Source organism: Diceros bicornis, chromosome 32 (genome assembly GCF_020826845.1).
Source record: "Diceros bicornis minor isolate mBicDic1 chromosome 32, mDicBic1.mat.cur, whole genome shotgun sequence".
Taxonomy (NCBI): Eukaryota; Metazoa; Chordata; class Mammalia; order Perissodactyla; family Rhinocerotidae; genus Diceros; species Diceros bicornis.
The window spans coordinates 33,024,681-33,034,235 of NC_080771.1; positions in this window are offsets into that span (position 1 = coordinate 33,024,681).

A 9,555-nucleotide genomic window follows, 5' to 3' on the forward strand; every position below is an offset into this window, starting at 1 on the left:
TGCAGGCGTGGCCGAAGTTTCAGCTGTCCACCCTCTGTCTTTGGAAATGCCTGGTTCTCTGGCCCCGTGCCCGCCCCTGTCCCGTTCAGCCCTTCCCTCTGGGTCCCTGTTCAGTAAGCAAGTGGTGGCTCTGGGATTTGAACCCAGGAGCTAAGACTCAGCGTCCTCTCTTAACCACTTACCTACCATCCTGCGTTGTAGAACCAGGGAGGGGCAAGAGTGGAAATAGACTTATTGAGTGCTTTCTCATACTTTTCCTCATGTCACTGAAATGCCAACTCTTTAAGGTAAAGTGGTGTTGTTTTGTTTTGTTATTTTTCTGGCGAGGAAACTAAAGCTCAGAGAGGTTAAGTAACTTGCCTGGAGTCTCACAGCTAATAAGCCACAGAACCGTCATTTCAGCCCTCACCTGCCCGATGCAGAAGCTTGCTTGCTCCACAATAACACAGGCTTGCCCCTCACAACACCTATCTAGAGGGGCTGTGGTCTTGCCAGAAACAAACTGACCTTTTGAATAACCAGTTGCAAGCACGGCAGTGTGTTGTGTGGACTCTGGAGCCAGACTGCCTGGGCGACCTTGAACAAGTTACTTAACCTCTCTGTGCCTCAGTTTACGTAATAAGGAAAAATGCAGATAAAAGTAGAACCTACTTATCAGACTTGTTGTGAGGGTTAAATGAATGAGTTTGTGTGGAGCACGTAGGATGCTATCTGGCACCTAACGCATTCACTACCAGCGTTAGCTATTCTTACTGTTAACAGAGGCCAGAGTCTGATACAAAACATGATTTTCCTATCGCGAACAAAGCAAACCTAGGGAGGCATGTGAGTTTCCCGTGGCTGCTGTAACAAATGACCACAAACACAGTGGCTTCAAAAGGCAAGGATTTATTTGCTTATAGTCTGGAAGTCCAAAGTCCAATCCGAGTCTCACGGGGCTAAAATCAAGGTATGGGCAGGGCTGGTTCCTTCAGGAGGCTCCAGGGGAGATCTGTTTCCTGGCCTTTTCCAGCTTCTAGAGGCCGCCGGCATTCCTTGGCCTGTGGCCCCCTCCTCCGTCCTCCTCAGCAGCATGGCAGCTTCAAGTCTTGCTGATTCTCATTCTTCTGCCTCCTCTTCCACCAGATGACTCAGGATAATCTCTCCATCTCAAGATCAGCTGATCCGCAACCTTAAGTCCCCTTTGCCATGTAACCCAACATATTCACAGGTTCCAGGATTAGGACATGGAAATATTTTGGGGGACGTCATTCTGCGGACCACAGGATGGTACCCAGGAGTCCCTTCACCTCCACCTCCATTCAACCTCTCTTTGCTCCAGCCTCCCCATCACAGCCCTGATTCCTTCCTACCAGCACCCTGGAGCCCCTCATTCCTGGAACCCCCTTCAGACAGCAAGGAGGTCCCTTGCGGCCATCTCAGTCCTCAGAGTCTTCAGAATGAAGCATCTATAAGTCCTCACACTTGCTGATATTTACCACCTTTCATAGCTTGACCCTGAGGAGTGTGTTAAGGACCCCATAGGGGGCTGACCCGCATCTCCAGTCACTATAATTCTGCTTCCCTCTCTGTTGGCTCCATCAACTAGGCATTTTTAAATTGCAGCAAAATTATAACCCACTTCCAATCATTCAACAACAAATACACACTAAGCAGCTACTACGTGGCAGCTACTGGGTTAGGCAACAGGAATCTAAAGATAAATGAGACACAGACTCTGCCTTCCTGGAATTCAGTGATGGAGGCCCGGATGCCGGGAGGAAGGCAGACAGGTGTAAAAGAAAAAGCGGTTGGAAAACAGTTTGTCATTATTTAGTAATGTGGAGGCCTGCAGCAATTCTGCTCATAGGCATTTGCCCCAGTGGTTTCCAATGTGACTGTACACTAGACTCACCTAAGGCTTCACTTTTAAAAATCCCAATGCCCAGGCCCCACTCCAGACCAACAAAATCAGAACCTCTGGGTGCATTGCCCCAGCATCAGTGTTTTTTAAAGCTCCCAGGTGATTCCAGTGTGCAGGCAACGCAAGAACCAGTGTGTGTGCCACAGGGGTTCTGATTTAATTGGACTGGGGTGCAGTCTAGGCATGGAATATTTTTAAAGCTCCCCCACGTGGTTCTAAAGTGCAGCAAAGTTTGAGAACCACTAGTCTAGAGCGGTGGTTCTCAACTGTGGGAGGGCAGTTTTGTCCCCCAGGGGACACTGGCAATGTGCAGTGACATTTTTGTTTGTTGCAACTGGGGTGTGCTACTGGCATGTAGTGGGTAGAGGCCAGGGACGCTGTGAACATCCTGTGATGCACAAGACGGCCCCGCATCACAAAGAACGATCCATCCCCAAATGTCTGTCGTGTCAAGGTCGAGAAACTAGAGAGAGTCTTGCACACACACTGCAGGCCTGGGAGACACGTCTAAGGATGTTCATAGTAGTGCTGTGACAGCAAAAACAAACCAACCTGGACATAACCGAAATAAGAAGAGAAATCTCCATTAGCATATCCATAGCACAGGCAACTTCAGTGAGCTGTTGGCGGGGAGAGAGGCATACACCCACCAGGGTGAGAGAACAGAGGCTTCCCTGGGGGACAGGGGTCTCCAGGAATTGTGGCTGCATTCCCAGCTAGCCCCAGTGAGTTTACCAGTCTCTTTTCTTTCTAGGCTCCTTGGTTAGTTTGACATTTCACGGGAAATTTTATCCTATTTGGTCTTTTTAAGTAATTTGGGCAACTCCAGTAAAGAAAAAAATCAGTATGCATGAAAGTATTTCCTGCAGTATGATATATATATAATAGCGGAAAAAAGAAAAAAATTAGAAACCATGTAAATATCCAGAAATGGCAAAGTGATTAAGAGATTATGGTACATCAACTCAATTGAATGTTATGCAGCCATTAAAAAGGATAATTATGAAGGTGATTTAGAAACATGGGAAATGTTTGTGATGTGATGGAAAGTGAAAAGAACAGGAAATAAATAGCACAAACACAGTGATTACAACTTGAAAAATATGTTGGCCTGTAGACAAATACTGGAAGGATTTGCAGAGATAAAAACTGTCATAATTAAGATGTCAGAATGATGGGTGATTTATTTTTTTTCCCCAAGATTTTCTTTAATGCTATTTTTTTTAATACTTAAAGTAGACATCTTTTGGGACAACTGTCCAGCCTATACTCCTCTCCTCTGAACACCATGTCCCCACCCAAAAGGGGAATCCTCCTCAGCATCACTTGGGCCATGTGACCCTGTGTCCCAGTCTGGTCACCTGATCCAAGGTGGACCAATCAGATTCTCTCTACTGAAATTGGCTAGAGAGATGCTAACTCCTCTGGGGTAGTCTTTTTTTTTTTAGATAAAATTCACATAACATAAAATTCATCATTTTAACCATTTTAAATTGTGCAATTCAGTGGCTTTTAGTATACTCACAATGTTGTGCATTCATCACCATTAATTCCAGAACATTTTCATCACTCAAAAAGAAACTCCATACCCATTAGCAGTCACTCCCAAATCTCTCCTCCCTCAGCCCTAGGCAACCATTAATCTAATTTCTGTCTCTAGATTTGCCTATTCCAGATATTTCATATAAATGAAATCATATAATATGTGGTCTTCTGTATCTGGCTTCTTTCATTTGGCACAATGTTTTCAAGCTTTATCCATATTGTAGCACATATCACTATTTCATTCCTTTTTATGGCTGAATAACATTCCATTGTATAGGTATGCTACATTTGGTTTATCCCATTCAGCTGTTAATGGACATTTGGGTTTCTATTTTTTGGCTATTATGAATAATGCTGCTATGAACATTCATACACAAGTTTTAATGTGAACATATGTTTGCCTTTCTCTTTAGTACCTAGGAGTGGAATTGCTGGGCCATATGGTAACTCTGTGTTTAACTTTGTGAGGTACTGCCAAAAAGACTTCCACAATGGCTGCACCATTTTACATTCCCACCAACAGTGTATGAGGGTTCCAGTTTCTCAACATCCTTACCAACACTTCTTTCCCATTATTATTATTATTATTATTATTATTGCCATCCTCCTGGATTTGAAGTGATATCTCATCGTGGCTTTGATTTGCATTTCCCTAATGACTAATGATGTTGAGCATCTTTTCATGTGCTTATTGGCCATTTGTATGTCTTCTTTGGAGAAATGTTTATTCAAATCCTTTGCCCACTTTTTAGTTGGGTAATTTGTCTTTTGATTGTTGAGTTGTAGGAATTCTTTATATATTATGGATACTAGATCCTTATCAGATATATGATTTGCAAATATTTCTCCCATTCTGTGGGTTATCTTTTCACTTTCTTGACAGTATCCTTTGATGAATAAAAGTTTTAAATTTTGATGAAGTCCAGTTTGTCTATTTTTCTTTTTGTGCTTTTGGTGTCATACTTAAGAAACCATCACCTAATCCAAAGTCATGAAGATTTACACCTATGTTCTCTTCTAAGAGGATTAAGGTTTTAGCTCTTACATTTAGATCTTTGATCCATTTTGAGTTAATTTGTGTATATGGTGTGAGGTAGGGGTCCAAATTCATTCTTTTGCATGTGGATATCCAGTTGGTCCAGCACCATTTGTTGAAAAGTCTATTCTGTCCCCCATTGAATGGTCTTAGAACCCTTGTCAAAAATCACTTGACCAGAGATGTATGGGTTTATTTTGGGACTCCCAATTTTATTCCATTGATCTATATATCTATCTTTTTGCCAGTGACACATTGTTTTGATTACTGTAGCTTTGTCATAAGTTTTGAAATCAGAAAGTGTGAGTCTTCCAAGTCTGTTTTTCTTTTTAAAGATTGTTTTGGCTATTCAGGGCCCCTTGCATTTCCATACAAATTTTAGGTTTAGCTTTTCCATTTCCTCAAATTGGAATTTTGGTAGAGACTGCATTGAATCTGTAGATTAATTTGGGGAGTATTGCCATCTTCCAATCCATGAACATGGGATGGCTTTCCATTTATTTATATCTTTAATTTTAATCCTCTGTAGTTTTCAGTATGCAAGACTTAAATTTCCTTGGTTGAATTTATTCCTAAATATTTTTTTCATTTTTATGCTCTTGTAAATGGAATTGTTTTCTTAATTTCTTTTTCAGATTAGGGCTGTCTTTTGAACCAAGGCATGAGCAGAGAGAAGAAGAGAATGGCAGTTGACACTTAGAGAAGAACAAGTATGAACACAGAAAAAAGCAGAAACAAGAAATTATATAAAGTGAAGAGAGCTGGGAGAGAGATTGAGAACTGCATTTTAAGCAAATGCTTAAGCAAAGTAGAAGATTTAGAGACAAGGTTCCTGCAGCAAGGCAGGAGTATCCCAGGACAGATGAGAGCACGTGGGACACGGCAAATGTGGACAAGCAGCAGAGGAGCCCATCTAGACCAGACTGACTCCCTTAGCCAGCCGGGATGAGGGTTCACTTCTTCAGTAAAGAGGAACTGGAGCATGCTCAGAAGCCACTGCCAGGCCTTCAGAATGCTTTGTGTGTCTATGTCTTTGCAGAACAAGCCAAATGTAGTTTCCGCATGCCCTATAAGATCAGACATGCCCAACAAAGGTTGTCCTCACAAAGAACTACGTCCCAGTATTTTTACACTGCAAATAATTGGATCAGAGGGTTCTACCTATAGAAATTCTGGCCCCTAGAGATAGTCAACAATGTACACAGCCCCTTCATCCTTGAACCTAAGATACCATATTTCCATCTGAGTGGAACAAAGTCCCGCCATATGTTCCTAGTGCCTCCTGCAGTTTTCCTGTGTGGGAGACCTGGTCGGTGTGTGATATTCTGTTCCATAGTGTAGTGGATTGGGGAAAAGGGGAAGAAGGAGAAAATGGAGGGGCATTCAGAGGCTGACTTCCTAGAAGATAAAACAAACTCCCTTGAAAACTGTAACTATTTGAAAATCATTTCAAAAGAAAAATCTCTTTTAGTCATTCTGGCCCTTGCTCAAGGATATGGCTTTCCATCAGCTCCCCTCCCTCCCTCTCTCCCTCTCTCCCTCTCTCTCCCCAACCTCTTTTCTCATCCACAGCTCCCTCTACTCTTATCTATTTCAGAATTCCAGGAAGAAGCTGTGCATGAATCACAGTGTCTCAGAGTTATGGGGAAGTAATCCTGCCCTGGCTCATCGCTTTGGACACATGCGAATATATACCTACCCCCAAATATCTCCATTTTATTACACTTTATTAATTTAGTTAAAATGTTATGGAGTCTTCACTACTGGCCACGTAATTGACTTGAACTGTTTCGTTTAATCCTCCCAAGGCTGTGAGACAGATATTACCATCACCTACATCTCGTGGATGTGGAAACAGCCTCTAAAGGGTGACCAAACTCAAGATCACTGAACTGGCAAGTGGCAGGTCCAGGATGCACACCCAGGGCCTTCTGCTGACTTCGGAGCCGATGATTTTTATTAGTATGTTATCCTGCCTCGCTGTGCTTGCCTCTGCAGATGTAGCTGCTCCACCCAACCGCCACACACACACACACACACACACACACACACACACACACACATACACTTTTCTGTCTTTTGTTGGCCGAGAGACTCTGGAGGAGAATTTTTGTAACTGAGTTCTGGTCGTCACCAGAGATAGCTGTTCCACTCTCACTGGCATCTCCTTAAAGGGCCCCTGCTGTTGTCCTGGTCTCCATGCCTGTCTCCGGTCCTGCTGATTGAGTGTCCTAGGTCTGATCCAACCTGTCATTAACCCAGTCAGCAGACGGAGTACTTATTTGGAAAACTTACTGGGACAATTTGTAATGTTGACAGATATGGCAAAGATACCCTCCACAGGGGTTGTACCAATTTACACTCCCACTAGCAATGTAAGAGGGGTCTGTTTCCCCACAGGCTCATGGGCACAGGGTATTACCCAATTTTTGAGCATTACAATCCAATAAGTGAAAACAGGTAGCTCACTGGAGTTTTAATTTGCATTTTCATATGAGTGAAGTTGAGCACTTTTCCTATTTTTAAGAGCTGTTCTAATTTCCTTTTCTAAGAACTCTCTGGTCATATCCTTTCTCCATTTTTCTGATGGGTTGACAGTCTTTTCCCCATCAGAAAAATGCTTTGTAGTGCTTTATATATTACAGAAATTAGCCATTTGTATGTGCTATAACTTGCAAATATTTCTCCAAGGTAGTGTTTGCCTTTTGACTTTGTTTTTAACCATAAAAAACTTTAAAAAAATTTTTATGTACTTAATCAATCTTTTATGGATTCTGGGTTTGTGTCATATTTCAAAAGGCCTTTCTTGTTCTAAGATTATTTTCTTCTAATACTTTTGTTTCATTTTGTAAAAATGTAAACCCTTCCGCCATCTGGAATTCATCTTGCTCAGTCTGAGGTTAGGACCCAAATTTGCTCTTTTTCCCAAGAACCTCTCAGTTAACTGTTACTTCCCCCTGAGACGTGGAATGTGACCAGTCTCACATACTGAATACCCAAGTGCCTCTGGGTCTCTCTCTGGACCTTCTGTTGGGTTTCACAGATGTTTGTCTATTTATTCCATTTTAATTACTAGATTTTAAATTTTAATTCATAAATTTTAGTATCTACTAGGGCTGCCCCCCCTCTAAGTTTTACCGCCCAATAATAAAATCATAGCTGTCACTTCCCTGCTGGTTCCCATCATCACTGGGATTGAATTGGGGAGCAGATGGATGATTCCTATGGCCTCCAAGGAAGGCCTTAGAAGACCTTTCTAGAAACCTGACTCAGGAGAGCAGAAAAACCTGACGCAGGAGAGCTGTGCGGTTGGCGGACGGGGTCCAACCTGAGCTTTGTCTCTCACTAACAGGATGACCTTGGTAGGTGACATGACCTCATCCAGCCTCAGCCTCATCCGTAGTTGGGGACAACTACCTGACAGAGTTGACATTAGGATTAAGTGCAGTAAACCATATGCCGTGTGGGAGGAATTTGGTATTTACGAGATTCTCGTCTCTTCGCTATTTTCCTCAACATTTCAGCACAAAAACAAACTCAACTCTAAATAAGGCAGAAATGCTCCTCTGAGCAGAGGCAGGATCCGGGGGCGGAAAGAGCACAGACATTGGAGTGAGACCAGCCTGGGGCCAAAGAGTCCTTCCCCACTCCAGCCTCAGGGAGATCTAGGAACCACGGCTCCCTTAACCAGCTGTGAGCCCTGGGGCAAGTCCCTGCATCAATCTGTGCCTCCGTTTCCACCTTCAGAAAATGGGAACAATGGTTCTTGCCCCACAGGGCAATTGTGAGGATTAAACGAGATAATGCACTCTCCTGGCAGGCACGTTAGAGGGACTTAAGTGGGACGTGGGTTGCCACCGTGTGATTAAGAAAGGAAGAGTCCACCCTCCAGTACCCACCGCCGGTTCCCTGTCCATCCCCTGCCCCAGAGACCCCTTGCTCAGCTCTTCGTGTCCACCATCTGCTCTCAGCAGGCTTTTTGCTACTCTCCTTCATCCTTTGTGCCTAGATGAAGCTTCTCTTTTCAAAGAGCACAGTGGGATCCTGGCTGGGTTTTCTTTTGGACTCCACTAAATTTGGCATCAAGCCCTGCAGACTCCCTCCAGTCTCTCACTAACCACGGCAGAAATCTCACTCCCATGGGGAGAGAGTGTCTGATACGGGCAAGTGTTTACAGGCTATACATTGAGTCCATTCCAACCACCATCAGCACCAACACCACCACCGACAGCCACCTCTCCCACCTCTAGCCCTGCATCAGTCCTCCCAGGGCTGCTTTTTTTTTTTTTTTGTAAGGAAGATTGGCTCTGACCTAACATCTGTGCCCATCCTCCTCTATTTTGTATATGGGACGCCACCACAGCACGGCTTGATGAGCAGTGCATGGGTCCGCGCCAGGGATCCGAACCTGGGAATTCTGGGCTGCCAAAGCAGAGCGTGAGAACTTAACCACTGCGCCACCAGGCCAGACCCCTCCCAGGGTTTTAAAAACTGATCCCAAAGTCTAAAAGTCTGGGAGCCACCAGGCCATGGAGTGAAGGACATAAGGTGGGAAGAGACAGACGAGGGGGCTAGAGAGGGGAGCAGGGGCCATTGGTGCAGGCTCTGGCTCTCAAGCTCAAGTATTTGGTTGTTGAGCAAGTGAATGGCACGGTTAGCTGGATAATTCAGAAAGTTCGCTCAGCAGCTGATGCAGAGAATCGATGAGAGGGATCAAGCCTGGAAGCAGAGGTTGCTGCAGTGGCCGTGGTGACAAGTGGCACAGGGTATAGGAGCAGTGGGCCAGAGAGAAGGGACGAATTCAGGAGTCCTTTTAAAGTAGAAATCAATAAAACTTAGATGTTCGGATGAGGGCAGGGCAGAGGTTATAAAAAACTGTGCTTGTGAACTTGGAAGAATGGATAGGTCAACTTTTCCCCGCCTCCCCCCCCAACCCTTAACTAGCTTCTTGCCTCAGCTTAAATGTCACCTCCTCGTGGAGGCCTACCCTGATGACCCTGTCCACAGGAAGAAGTCCATCCCAGCCCCACTATATTATATCACTCCACCTGTTTATTTCCATACAGTACTT